Source organism: Orcinus orca, chromosome 13 (genome assembly GCF_937001465.1).
Source record: "Orcinus orca chromosome 13, mOrcOrc1.1, whole genome shotgun sequence".
In the NCBI taxonomy this organism is placed as follows: Eukaryota; Metazoa; Chordata; class Mammalia; order Artiodactyla; family Delphinidae; genus Orcinus; species Orcinus orca.
The window spans coordinates 55,431,572-55,447,280 of record NC_064571.1 but is presented as its reverse complement, the minus strand read 5'-3'; the positions used below and the strand labels follow the sequence as shown (position 1 = coordinate 55,447,280).

General features: G+C 39.3%; 1 protein-coding gene across 2 annotated transcripts in view; it reads left to right on the top strand.

Annotated features, from left to right (window-relative positions):
- CAMKMT (calmodulin-lysine N-methyltransferase) overlaps nucleotides 1-15,709 on the top strand; it is a 411,942-nt gene that overhangs the window by 329,210 nt on the left and 67,023 nt on the right. The window lies entirely within an intron of this gene.

Sequence of the window (15,709 nt, the reverse complement as noted above, 5' to 3'; positions counted from 1 at the left end):
ATGAATCCAGCATGCCTTCACATACATCATGTAAACATGCCACAGAGAAGTAAGAGAAGCAATGAGCTCCCTGTCCTGAAGGTGTTATGTTCAAAAACAACATAAAGGGCTTCCCTGGTAGCGCAGTGGTTGAGAGTCCGCCTGCCGATGCAGGGGACACGGGTTCATGCCCCGGTCCGGGAGGATCCCACATGCCGCGGAGCGGCTGGGCCCGTGAGCCGTGGCCGCTGAGTCTGCGCGTCCAGAGCCTGTGCCCCGCAACGGAAGAGGCCATAGCAGTGAGAGGCCCGCGTACCGCAAAAAAAAAAAAAAAAAGACAACATAAAAAAAAAATCAAAGTATTTTTTATGAAATCTTGAAGGTAGTATCAGCAAAATTTCTTTATCAGAGTATGATTAATGTTTGCTTTTCTATTATGAATTCTTTTAAATGGAAAAGGGGGGCGAAAACTGCAGTGAAAATTAAAGAGGTGGAGATAAGATGAAAGGGATAAAAGAGAAACTGAAGGGAAGGGAAGGAAGAAAGTAATGGACAAAGTAAGGGGCTCCACTGGGGCCACGGCTATGGTCTGTCTGCTCTCTGGGTCCAGTCTACATTTTAGGGAGGGAGTTCCTTCAGCTTAGAATGTTTTGGGGCTTGAGAGGCAGTATTCGCCCAAACATCAGGCCCCAAGGGTTGACCACTGTTGTAGTCAGCTTGCGCTGCTGAGACAAAATGCCAAAGACTGGATGGCTTCTCACAGTGCTGTAGGCTGGCAGTCCAAGACAACATAGTTTCTGTTGGGGTTTCTCTTTGTGGCTTGTAGGTGGCCACCATTTTGCCATGTGCTCACATGACTTCATCTTTGTGCAAGCACAGTGTGGGGAGGAACACTCTTTGGAGTCTCTTCTTATAAGAGTGCTAATCCTATCATATCAGGGACCCACCCTTAGCACCTTGTAATTACCTCCTTATGGGCTCTACCTCCACATACAGTCACACTGCAGGTTAGGGTTTCAACATATGAATCTGGGGTGAACACGATTCAGTCCATGGCAGCTACCAATTGTAATAACTAAAAAGAATCTCTCCAAAGGTGTCTTTCCAACTTGCTGTTGAAGAGACCACTATTAACCAGTACATAACCCACGATGCTTATCAGGATTCTGGAAGCATTGTGCACAGCCATTAAGCAGCAGAGCAGAGGAGGGGAGAAACCAGGCACAGAAGGGAGAGGGTGTACAGTGAGTGCTTTATAAACACTCTGAATGGGTGAAAAATAATGACCTCTGACTTCTTTGTGGTTCTTAACTCATGCTGCCACAGATTGGTTGTAAGGTGCATATCACACTGTGATATGAAAGTATTAATTGAATATGGGCAATCAGAATGTCTATGTGAATAATGACCTAGAAAATAATATTCTGCCCATTCAACAATAGAATGGGGAACCAAGGCTTCACTTGACTATACAGGTCTCTTGATGGAGTCAGATTTTATTTTAAACCCTGAGGTACATGCATTTTATGTCTTATTTTAGCTCTTAAGGCTGATATGAATTTCTTTAGAGTAACTTAAGAAGAAAGAGAATTAAGGGAGGAAAGATGCCAGTATTGTCCTTTTGGTTTCATTTGTGACTTTCTGACAGATACCTTCATCAACTCTCATCTTGAATAGTCACCATTCCATTAAAAACAAACCCATGAATTTAATTAATATTAATGTACCAATGTCAGTTTCTTAGTTTTGACAAATGTAAGATGTGACAATGAGAGAATCTGGGTGGAGGGTAGCCAGCAACTCTCTATACTATCTTTGCAACTTTTTCCTTTTCTGTAAATCTAGACTTATTCCAAAATAAAAAGTTTATTTTTAAAACCCAGGTATGTGTGTTTTACAGTGAGCATGTCAATAAGAAAGGCCCTAGCTCTACATTTACGGGAGCATTTTCTCAATGATTCTACAAATGAGTGCTCATTTAATTTTGATATCCTGAGAAGCTGATGGCTAACCCTACATTCATGTCTACCATCAGACAGGTCCCTGGTTGATCATGCTGAGATGCTCACTTATCTGATATTGAATCAGAAAAAGAGGAGGATTTAGAATTATCTGACTTTTTGGAATTCTACCCAGCAGTAAAATAAAATAAAACAGAATAATCTCTCTGCATGTTTACTAGCCAAAGCATACTGTATCACATTGTAAGTTGCTTTCAAGTTTGTGTTTTCTCTTAGGCTTGCCATGTGGTGTCTTCATGATCATGTGAAAGTGTCTAATGGTTATTGTAAAATTAGAGGCTGTCCAAACAAAACTTGAAATCCTAAAACTTTCTCTCCAAAGTGTGATAATTCTTAGCTATACTAGTAAACAGTTTGACATGTGTTTAAACATAATTTGATTTTTTTTATCAGATTGTCTTTTTTTTTAAGTATGTCTAACAAAGTAACTATATAATTGAGGAGACGGTATGTGATTTTTAATTTTTATGTTAGTTTCTACCATGTTCTAGGCCCATTTGGATTTTTGAAAAAGAATAAGGTAATAGAAAAATGCATATGTGAGTCCCTGTGATTACTGCATTGTTTTACTTATATTTTTGTGTCCGTCTTTTCCCCTGAAGAGTGAACTCGTTGAGAGTAGGAAATGTGGCCTCAATGTCTAGCCCAATTCAGTATATAGTAAGGATTCAGTAAATATTTGTTTGAATGAATAATTGAATAAAATCACATTTAAATGAGCTACTTCCACTTTGAAGGGAACCAAATAACTGCCTCTTGATTTACTGTCTTCACTGCCCTTGTTTTAGGATGGCCTCACAGTTTGGACTGGTTTTTATCATTGCTATCATTCAGCTATGTATACTACCCTTTCGAATCCATAAAAAGCATTTAAAAGAAAGAGAAATTGTTCACGTTTCCAAACCTATTAGAATGCCTTTTCAAATATGTCAGACACATCTTTGTTAAAATTAAACCAGGGATTGGTTTTGAGCGAATAGCCCTATATCCTTACAGATGCTGTGGATGGATGCATCTAAGCTGCTTATTATATTGATGGGTTTTGCTGCTCTGCAGCAAATGAAAACAGGCAGCTGCTTCCTCCATCAAAGCAAAAAGCAGCCTGAGTTTTTATTAACCAAGTGTTCATTTCTTCTATTGCCAAAATTCTTACACAAAACAAAAGAGCAGTTTTAGCACATTATTGCTTAACTAGACATGAACAACTGACAGCAAGTGATAAGCCTGTCTGCTTTTCACAACTGGTAATCATTTTTGGAATAGATGTTTTAATATGGTTGAATATAAATTTTGTAATTTACATCTACAATGGTACGTAAATTTATAGATCCAGTTTGTTGCAGGAGAATGAAGGCTATAATCACAAAAGGCTTTTCCCAGTGTTGTTTAATTTTTAATGACTATTTGAAAACTGGGGAAGGAAAATGAAATCAAATTCATTTCTTTAAAAAATACAAAAAGGTGTTAAAGACGATCATACAAGTTGGTTGGAGCCATTTGTAGATGGCCCCGACAGAGCAAGACCCCTGTGTTGACAGCCAGGACGTGCCTCGCACTCCATTTCCACATTAGTTGCAGTAAGCCACCCAAGCTCGTGTACCAGCAGAAATTTCTGGAGAGCGGACCATCATGTTTCCCTCATATCAATGAATAATGATGAGCAGGGAGACAACAACGACAGGGCCTTGGCCGTTTTGCACAGCTGAGATTCCCAGCCACCTCTCATAGTGTTTCCTTTGGTTTTGTTTTTTTAGCTACCTGAATATTATACATTTACTTTCAGATAGAATGGCAGAGAGGGGTTTATTTTTTTTTAATTTTTTTAAAATTTATTTATTTTTTTGCGGTACGCGGGCCTCTCACTGCTGTGGCCTCTCCCGTTGTGGGGTACAGGCTCCGGATGCGCAGGCTCAGCAGCCATGGCTCACGGGCCCAGCTGCTCCGCGGCATGTGGGATCCTCCCGGACCGGGGCACGAACCCGTGTCCCCTGCATCGGCAGGCGGACTCTCAACCACTGCGCCACCAGGGAAGCCCGAGGGGTTTATTTAAAGTGGGTTTAGACTGAACCTCAGCAAGACGTTGCCTTATTTACCAAGTCAATTTGCTAAATGGTGTCTTACCTTTTGGAACGTGCTAAAGGCAATTCCTGCTATAAAAAGGGGAGGTGGTCCTACTCATCCTCCTTCCTAAGTGGAGGAGTTTGGAATGAAGGCAGTGTTGAAATGCTGGTGTCTTCCAAATGATACTGATAAATAAACAAGTTCTGTTGCCTAACTAGCCTAAGGCCAGGGCCGTTTTAATAAATGTACGTTGTGGCTTTGGCATCTGTAGCATGTGCCTCCTAAATACCAGTTTCTCTCCGGGGGGGCTTTCATAAATGGACAGAGCGTGCACTCCACATGGAACACAAAGTTTTCAATCTGTTTGGAATTCAGTAGCAGTGTTTACCCAGAAGTGAGATAAAACTGGACTCCAAGGCAGGAAGCTGCTGTAGAAATCAAATTCAGGAAGCATACATAACTCGAGGAGGACCACACTGTCCTTACTCTCCTTTGGTGTTCCATGTAACAAGTGTGTGTCTGCATGGGTGAAGTGATTAGATACCTAACATAAGGAACACTAACAGTTATTTCTAATACTTTCCTCTTTGTTCCACTCCATTCGACACATTACTGCTCTTACATGATGTTTCAAGACACAAGACAGTCCTGTTTTTAAAAGGGTGAGCCTACGCTGAGGGCCTTGGGGGAGGATGTTACTTGGAGTAAAACTGGCAATGAAAGTCTTCCCTTTTTTTTTTTTTTTTTTTTGGCCTATGGGAAGGATGTGCTGCGTTCCTGGGGGAACCCAGGCCATGTTTCTCTGCTGCTCAGAGCCCTCTGGTCTGATTTCCTGGGTCTACCTTTCAGAGAAATGACTGTTCTCACTTTCTCACATCCTCTCTGACCAATGGAGATGGAATATTTACTCACCCAGAGAGCTCACACTGGGAGATTCTTCTACCTGTGCTTTGAGACCTTGGGAGAATTTCTTCTGCCCAAAAGGTAGTTTGTTACTCTGAGAAAGTAATATGTTTGAGGAAAAAATACAACATATATCTGAGAACTGTGCTCAGTATTGGAAAAGGAAAAATTGGACTTGAGGAAGTTGTCTGTTATTAATATGCTGGATTAGGTAAATAAAAAGCCATCACAAATAGAATATATAGATGTAGGGTAGTTCTTTCCTGAAGCTGTGAGATTTAATTTACAAAGGCAGTTCTAATTCAATAAAAGTGGACATGTTATGAAGACTTGATCTCTAAGATGGTTTTGAATCCTTTCTAAAATATTTCCTGAATTATAGTACAAATAAAACATTTTAACCAACCTAATTTCTTTAAAATGTCATGGGCTAAAGCCTACTGACGATTTTATAGCTTTAGTTAGGAAATGCACAATTATAACGATCTATAGGCATTGAATTTAGAGCTGGAAGGGTCCTCAGAAATCAATTTGACCCTTCCAATATATTCTTGAAACTAGAGCCCAAATATGATTTGTCCAAAGTCCCAAAATTAGTTGTTGAATGAGTCATGAGAACTAGAAACTAGCCCTTTTGATTCCAGAACCAGACACCAGGGTTGGGGCAATTAGTGTAGTGCTTAAGAGACGGAGATTTAGAGAGTGAGTAGGTGGGCTCAAACCCTGGCTATGCCATTTAAACTTTCTGTGCTTTGGTGTACCTCACTGTGCCCCTTAGCTGGCCATAACGACAGTACATACCTTACAGGGTTGTTTTAAGGATTAAATGAGATAATCTATATAAAGTACACAGCTCAGTGTTTGCCAGGTAGTAAGTGTTCAATAAGTGATGCTAATAACAACAACAAACACTAATTGCACTTACTTGGTACTCTTATATATAGTTCATTCAATCCTCGTGTTACCGAGTCCAAGCTTATACTGCTTGCTGCACGAGAGACCAATAAATCCGGAGAGGAGTTGGTGGACTTTATCTGGAAAGTTTATCTCCAACTTTATCTGGAAAGGCAGCAGATAAAGAAGATGGTGCACTAGTGTCCCAAAGAACCATCTTCCCCAAATTAGAATTCAGGCTTCTTTTATACTAAAAGGGGAAGGCGTGTGGTTGGTTATTGTAAACTTCTTGGTGTCCCAATCCTTTGTTCTTGCAGCTGTCCACTAAGTCAGGTCACATGTTTCTGTAAACCTCCAACAAGCAAGTGTTATTCTGTTCTGCAACTTTTTATCTCTATAAGAATGGAAAATGTTATACCTTAAAGGTCAGAGCCTGAGGATGTGTTATCCCGTATATTTCAGGCTAGAGGCAACATTCTTAACTTGTAGCAAAAGCAATAGAATACAAAGGTTAAAGCAAAAGAAACAGATCGAATTTGGAGTCAGATTTGTTCTTCCCTATTACATTCCCATCTATACTTACAGTTTAGACAGTATTATTACTACCAGATAAGGAGTTGATGCAAGGAGAGCTTAAGTGACTTGCTAAGGTCGCAAAGCTAATAAGCCTCAGAGCTGTCTTCCAAGTTCACGTCTTCACTGTCTGAGCCGCTGAACCTGTGGCTGTGGCTGCAGTGTGTTCCTTTTTCGCAGTGGTGCTTCAGCATCTTCCTCGTCCTGTCTACATTTCTCATGTCACTTAGTTGATTTCACAGCATCTGCTCTAAAACTGACCATCAGACTGAAGGCTCTGGTCTGGGGGATACTCTGAAGACTCTCCATCCCTGCCTCTGCTTCACACTGGAGCCGGGACTCCTTTCGGCTTTCCCTTACCTCATAATCATCAAATTAATAGGTATCTGAATTAAAATTTAAGTTTTAAAATTTAATGCATTTCTAATCAAATCACACCCATAAGCCGACCCAGCTTGTAGTCCTAGAAGAATTTATTATTGAAATACCTGGGCAATTTTTTGTGCCCCTTCACTTCCACATGCTCGTTATCTATATCAGTTGGCTTCCACTGGAACAGAAGAAATAACATTGCAAAGCAATTCATTTGGACCCTTGTTTTTGCAATCTGGTGGACAGCAGTATAGCACAGAGGTTAAGAATAATGGCTCTAGAGTCAGATTACCTGGATTCAAATTCCAACTCTATGACAAAACAACTGCCTAATTTGGGGAAAGTTTTCATAACCGCTCAGTGCCTTGATTTCCTCATCTACCTTGTAGTGCCTGGGCAGCAGTCAGCATTCAACAAGCGTTAGAATGTCACAGAGCAAGCTTCCACCCTCTCACTGTGCTGAGCTACACGGACGTTCCCTCTCACCCAGACGTACGCGTGTTCTCCATGATCTCTCTCCACAAACACAGGGAGACTCGTGCTTAATAATTGCTGTTCAGAGCAAGTCTGTTAATTGGTCAGAGCAGAGGGACAAATATAGAACAAGTATTGTCCATATATATGGAATTCTTACTTAGGATCGATTTTCTAAGTTCCCATAGTTAGGACAGATTTTTCCAGCATTCAGTTTTGGTTTGATTTTGTGGGTTATCAATTAGAAATAATAATCTCCCTGAAGGTGTCATAAAAATATAATCAAGATTGATAAAATTCCCTGGATAGAAACATGTCAAAATAATAAAGGCAACAGCAGCAGCAATAGCAAACATTATTAAAAAATTTGCTATCTCCCAGGCACTAAGTGTCTTACATGCATTATCTCATTTAATCCTCACAACAATGGTATCAATAGGTACTGTTGTTGCAACAGGGGAGAGCCAAATCTGACTACATGTTGGACCTGTTTCTTTTACCTTAACCTTTGCTTTCCACTGCTTTTGTTCACTAAAAGGATACTGTCTATACATAATGGCCTGCCTCAGGGAACCCTGCCCCTCTGCCTGAATGTTAAACCAAAGTGCCTTTGTTCAGGGAAACATCCTGACCCTGTCCACACAGAGATTGCCGCAAGAAAGAAGAAACACATCCCCTCCCCGAGGCTGGACATTCCAAGGGATATTTGCAAATCTTATGGCCTTTTTACTTTATTTTTTTTTTATTTTAAAAAATTAATTAATTAATTTACTTATTTATTTTTTGGCTGCGTTGGGTCTTCGTTGTGGTGCGGGCTTCTCATTGCGGTGGCTTCTCTTGTTGTGGAGCACGGGCTCTAGGCACGCAGGCTTCAGCAGTCGTGGCGCTCAGGCTCAGTAGTTGTGGCTCGCAGGCTCTAGAGCACAGGCTCGGTAGTTGTGGTGCACGGGCTTAGTTGCTCTGAGGCATTGGCCTTTTTACTTTACGTGCTCATCTCCTCCCCCATCTCTGTGCTATAAAAGAAACTGGCATCCAAACCCCGATAAGATGGTTATTTTGAGACACGAGTCTGCCGGTCTGCCGGCGTTCCGAATAAAGTCGTATTCCTTGCCTCGACACCTCGTCTCTGATTTCTTGGCCTGTCGTGTGGCGAGCAGAGCGAGCTTGGACTCAGTAACATTATTGCTTGTACTTAAATGAGAAAACAGAGGCGTTACCCAGCAACAGCCCCACCCCAGTAGTTATTCTCTATTTCATTAACGTTTTATTTTCTTCACAATATTTATCACTATCTAAAATTACTTTGTTTATTGCCCCTATTAATCACTGCTGTATCCCCAACTCCTAGAACCCACCTGGCTGCCAATAATTATTTGTTCAATGAATGAATGAGGCTTAAAATTTTAGGTATTTGCCCAAGGTCACATAGCCAGTAAGAGCCAGTATTCAAGCTGAACTCTACTTAACTCTAGAGCATGAGGTGTGGTTCTTTATTGTAGCTTTTTATAGCTTGAAAGCCCCCTAGCGTAATCTTACCCAAGCCTAGTATTTCGTGGATGAGGATACTGATGCTCAGAGAGGCTAAATTACTTCCAGCATCACACAGACTGTTAGTGGTAGACCCAGAATCAGACCCCAGACTGCTTGCCGTGTTTTTGTACCATGAATTCAGCCTGAGGAGGAGGTCGTGTAAAATTGAAGGAAAATCCTATAGGTATGTGCTGTACATCATCTACCCACTTCTTCATGCCATAAACCTAAGTCACACTTGACACTTCCGTCTCTCTTACCACCCCCTTCATCTAATTAACTAATAAGTCTTGTCAGTGTACCTTCTAAATATAGCCCAAATCTTTCCACTTTTCTTCATCTCCACTAACCATCACCCAAGCCACCATCAGCACCCACCTAGGTAATTGTAGTAGTCTCCTGCCTAGTTTCCCCCACCTCCTCTTTTTAATCTATTTTCTCTAGAGTAGCCAGACTGATCTTCTAAAATGTGGATCTGATTATACCACTCTGCCGCTTAAAACGTATCATTTATTTTAAGGTGCAATTTAAAATTCTTAATATGGGCTTTGAGGCTGTGGGGTCTGGCCCCTAAACACCCCTCCAGTCTCATCTTGTCCTACCTATTCCTTTCTCATTTATTCTACAGCTCCACTGACCCTGTTTCCATTCCCGGAACATCACGCTCTTCTTTTCAAAGCTTTATTTCATGGTGCTGCCCTTCCGTGGACCATTCCCTCCAGCCCTGTGCCCCTCTTCCCCCTCTACCTGGCTGTTCATCCTCTGGGTCTCAGCCTACATGCCATTTCTACAGGGAAGTGTTCCCTGATGGACTCCTCCCAACCTCCCCTCCAACCAGGTTAAGTCCCCTATGATTGGTTCTCAGAAGCACCCTCTATTTTTCCCACACAGCATTTATTACAGTTATAATTAGGGACATTATTTGTGTAATTGTCTGTCTAATAGTCTCCTTCCCTAACAAGACTGAATCTCCAGTGACAATGCTGTATCATTCCCTGCTGATCTACAGGGCCTGAAACATAGTAGATGCCCAATAAATATTTATAGAGCATTCTGTAGTCTTCTTATGGATTTCTAATCTGGGTTGAAGCATCAGTGACAAAGCAGAAATGTTTAAGGAGAAGGAGACAGAGCATAAACACTGAAAACAGTCCAAGACGTTTACCTACCCATTCCAGCCATTTTAGTAATATCCACTGGTGCATTTCTTCTTCCAGAAGAGTCAACGGCTTAGCTAAAAGTGTGCTGGGCTCTCCGTTTAAGCCTCAGGTTTGAGAGAGGGCTTACTTCTGACTCCTGCATGATAGACATGATCATTTAGATGGAGGAGGGTAAAGAAAGCTGCTGCTGGCTGTCCAAACATCAGCTGAGCACAGAAAAGCCATGTCTCTGCCTCAAGAGCTAGGTGTGTTGTCATCATGGGGCAAGTACAAGCTGTTAGAGTGAGAAGAGGGAGTCAGCAGTGCTGCCTGTCGGATGCTGTCTACATCTGACAGCACGGACTACAGGGAAGCAAAAAGCTCTCAAATGGAAGTGATCTAGAAAGACCCATGCTTGGATAGACTCGTGTCTCAATATCTACAGACAGTTAATTTTAGGATTTGTTCAGCCTTTGGGTTAATGATGAATGTGTTTGTTTCTAAATTAACCACAAAACTTGGCATTTAAAGTAATTCTAAACAAGCTACTTCAGAGATGAGAAAAAAGTGGTTACATACATGAAATAGATCACATCACCAACTTTGCCCTTCATTATTTCTACATAGACAGCTAATTTTTTCATATTTTAGTGTTGGCTGACTATGGGTTTTCTGAAGTCTAACAGATTCAATAGGCCCAGTTCTGACAGAACTATCTGTAGGGAATAAAACCTTTGTTCAAAAAAAAAAAAAAAGGAATGAAACCAAACGACCATGGAAATCTAAGAATAATATTCTTTTTCTTCCAAATAGAACTCTTGTTTAGCTAATGCTTTTATGGAGGTCCAATGGATGAAAAAGGTCTTTTCTCCTATGAGTTAAAGTAATTCAATTTATACAGAAAGCACTAAGGAACAGGAAGTCACGTGACTGAATAACTTTTAAGGAAGTGTCCTAATTCATGGCATGTGTTTTAGAAAACAAGTTATCTAGAATAAGCCATTAATTTAAATGTTTTGTAATGCTTTGGGGACGATCAGTACTTTAGCTGCTGTAAATGCCACTATGATCATTCTGCTCTGCCTCATCAGATGATGTCAAGAATATAGCAAAAGTGCCTATAATTGATTGATAGAACCCGACAATATTATTAATGGAGTATAAAAGTCTTGAGGAAAAAAAAAAAACCCTCGCCATTAGCATCCTTGGCTTGTATGTCCTTCCAAAAATTATTCTCATCACTTTTCCAATGAGTTTCTCTCTGTTACATGAAGCAGAACCACTGTTAAAGGGATGTTTTTAAGACATAAACCCACAAGGATGACAAAATAAGAGAACATAGAACATAATTTTGGAAGCCAAGAAGCACATGGATGAGATGTCATTGACTTAGCAGATATTAGAAAGCCAGCAATTGGGAAAGTTGAGAACCATCCCAGTTCATACCTGAAACTTTGAAAGGCTCAGGAATTGGTGTCACCAGGTAATTCTAAAAGTAGGAGTTGAGGGGGCGCTAAAATAAGGAGGATTGATTGAAAATGGGTTAAGAAGCAGTAATTTCCCCATTCCAGGCTACTGGGTAACTTCCCCTTCTGTACTGCCAACAGAAGAGGAGGTTTATTCTCTGGAGAGGGTTAAATCAAGGGTTTTTGGGTTGGAGGACAATAGGCACAGTTGAAATCAGAGAGTGCACCAAAAGCAGGGTGGAGGGACTAGGTTAATGTAAGCTGACTGATTGCTGAGCCTCTCCACTCACACCCCACCCACACTCCTCAGCCCTCTTCACCTCCAATCAGCTTTTTATCTTTCTACAATCACATTTATGTAAACAATAAAGAACTACCAGACGTATCTGAGGAAAGCTTTTAATGTGACAGGTACCAAAACCAATAAACAGAAAAAAGCAACATGAGGAAGACAAACTATGTAAAGATAAGAAAGCTTAAACTATAATTAATATTTTCAAGTAATTTTTAAAAAGTATTGCATTCATGAAACAGGAGTAAGATGCTCTGAAAAAGAAATATTCAGAGAACTACCACCAATGATAGCATAAATGAAAAGAACAATAAAAGAGCTGGAAGATCAAGTTGAAAAAAACTTCCAAGAAAGTAGAAAAACAATAAGAGATGGAAAGCAGGAGAGAAAAGATAAAAAAATTAGAGGATGAGTTCAGGTGATTCAACATCCAAATCATAAGTTTCAGAGAAAGAAGACATAAAAATGGAGGTAAGGAAATAATCAATGGAACTTCCCAAGAACCTTTTTTCAGGAATTGAAAAACATGGAGTTTCCAAATTGAAATCACCGTTGAATCATCTAAGCTCTCTAACATTTACCTTCCACACACTTTTTCTCAAGAAGCTGCCGGAGCCTGTGTTACACTAAAATGAGGAAGTAAATCAAGAAAGGAAGACAAAGCATAGAGGACATGAGAGATGGAACACAGCAGAAGGACAAAAGGAAGCCTGGAATGATAGGGAAGATGGATTTCAGGAGATCAGAGCTACAGTGGTGCACTAAGTGTATTGGGCGTCCAGTCCAGACCTAGGCAGGTCAGGAAACACAGGAGATATTTCCTAATGAAGTTGATAGAATACCTCATGTGAGTGACTGTATTGAATGGGGAAATCAACAACTGGATTTTGAGATTGAATAAAAAATCTTAGCAAATGAGAGGGAAAAAATGACAATTATAAACTCCAGATGGGGGAAACATTATGCATGAGAGGAAAACCAATCCTAGTTTACAACATAGCTCGGTTGTTTTTTTTTTCGTGGTTATAATAAAATTGACAATGAGTAGTGACCTTACCAAATTATAATATAGCTGTATTAGAAAGATGGTGATGGTGGATGGTTGAGGAGTATGGTATGTGTGGTGTGGGGAGAGGAGTAGAGATAAAGGCAAAAAATGCTTACCTTCCATAATGGGGGTCATTAGATTTTGCCTAAACCTGAAAAATCAAGAAGTAACATTATAAACATGTATGTAGAACAATGTAATTACCAGAAGAATCAGCTAAAAGAATTGAAAGCAGTAATTCCCGAGGAAGGAGAAAGATTGGGCAGGCGGGCTGGATACTACTGTTTTGTCTTAATCATTCTCATAAAACTCAGTGGCTCTTTAAACTATGTATGTGTATAATTGCTTTAAAAATAAAATCTTTTTTAAAAGACCATTACATTCTCATGGAATGGAATGAGAAAACTTTTTAAGATAACAGCTTTGAGATATAATTCACATACCATACAATTCACCCACTGTTTTTTTAGTATATTCACAGAGTAGTGGAACCATCATCACAATCAGTTTTAGAATATTTCATCACATCTAAAAGAAACCTTGTACTCAGTAGCAATCACCCCTCATTTATTCTGGACATTTCACATAAATGGAAAAATAAGACATAAACATCTGGTCCTTTGTGTCTGGCTTCTTTCACTTAGCATAATGTTTTCATGTTCTATCCATGTTGTAACATGAATCTGTACTTTATTTCTTTTTATTGCCAAATAATAGTCTGTTGCATGGGCATACCACATTTTATTTAGCCATTCCTTAGTTGATGGACATTTAACCACTGGACCGCCAGGGAAGTCCCCTGGAAATAAACACCTTTATTAGGGGTGTAGTTTGGTACAGCTTTGCGGGGGTGCAGTTTGATATATCAGAATGTGAAATGTACTTGACTTTTGACCACATTTCCCATTTCTGGGTATTTGACCTAAGGAGAAAAATTATATGTTGGGGAAAAAAATGTGTCTTTATTTTACCACTTTATAATCTCATAATATCAAAAACTTAGAAATTAACTTAAATGTCTATCAAAAGGAAACTGGTTAAATAAATTATGATGCAAACATAAAATATTTAGGCAGTCATTAAAAATGATGCAGGTATAGTATTTTTTTTTTCCATGGGAATCTATCCATCATACTGAGTAGGGCAAAATGAGATTATTGAATACATCCATGAGAAGATCCCACTTGGGTAAAATATCTTTATGCCTAGAGAGATCTTTCGGAATGATGTCCAAAATGTTAACAGCGATTATATACTAGTGGTGGAATTTTAGGTGATTTTTAAACTTTATTCTTTGAACCTTTTGTATTTATTTAGTTAAACATCAACCTCTGTAATTTTGGGGAGAAAATTATAAAACTATTGTAAAAGACTATGCCTTTTAGAAGTCAAATTTTTGTACTTAATCAAGGCTTGAATTTTAGTTAAATACCCTTCCCCTAACATTATTTTCTAAAACCTCAAAACCATCTACTAAAGGCATAAAGAAATTCATTATTGTGGTGATTATATTCACTTGGTGTGGAACACTGTCTTGGGCTCTTCCTTCAGAGAATTTTATTATGTGTTTTAGTCTTTCTGGAGTTCTTTCTGTGTGGAGGTAGGCCAGGTATTAGGACTCTGGGGTCGTGCCAAAGCTAATCATTAGGATCAGGCTAAAAAGGTTCTCCATGTGTTCTGGTTATTAGGATAATTGTTTGGGGTTCACATATTATCTCTTCCACTCTTTTATCCTCCTTTGCAGGAGAAAAACATTAACAACAACTTTCATTTTCTTTGAGATTGTTATGAGTTAGAAGCTGTTCTAAATACATTTCGTATACTTTACTCATTTAATCCTCACAGCAATCCTGTAAGGTTGATATTACAACAATGTTATTTTACAGATGAGGAAACTGAGGAATAGAGAGGTTCAGTAATCTAGCCAAGGTCACTCAGCTAGGGAATGCAGAGCTGCGGCTGGAGCCCAACTGAGTCTGGTTCCTAAGTACCTGTGATCTTAACTGCTACACTCCACTGCTTCTCTGACTTTCCTTCTAAATATGACTACAGACACTTCTTGCTGGTTTAATTTGTTTCTCCCCCAAACTGTCATTTCTACCAGAAATGCCAGGAAGGCTGAGCTAGTGAGTACACCTGGCTGGACTTTCCTGCAACAGATGCTCTATAGAGTCATTTCTTTGCTGTTTGTATGTCTATCCATTGATTCTCTTAGGATTTTATTTACCATTTCTTTGACATCATCTTCTCTGAAATGTTTGCATTTCTTACTCCTTGAAGCTGGAGATTCATCTGGGAAAATTAAGTCACGTTAGGTGTTTCAACTTTGCATCAGGACCCATTAGAAGAGTGCTTAGTACTAAGGCAAGGAACATTCCCTGCTCTTTCCCAAGACCACATGGCATTCTCAGCCCCAGGCGGTGCAGGATGCCTGGTACCCTGCCTGATCTTTAAGTCTGACCACATGGGGAAAACATAATTTTTATAAGGGTATAGTTTATTCAGATTATAAGAGCAATATATATTCATTGTAAAAATTTTTGGAAAATACCAAAAGTATAAAGAAAAAAATTATAAGCACTTGTAATCCTGGGATAACCACTAGAAACTATAATTTCCAAGCATGTCTGTCTTCTCTTAAAACAATTTATATTCATTCATGAAAACTGTATGTCTTCTAAATAAATGATTTACAGATGATAATTTTAGAAAATGCCCCTCCATGGAATTTAGTGGGTAGGATTATTGTTAAATTGAAAGATGTACTAAAGTTGGTGAAATTTAAATTTCTCAATTTTATACTCCAGTTTGATTTTTTTATTGAAGAAATGAAATAATTACGCATATTGAAAAACATTAGTATGGAATCAAACAAAAAGATATAATGACCTCAGTGGTTTTATTTGCTCCTGCAAATGATTTTTCCATTTATTTTTGCTGAATATGAGCTGCATATA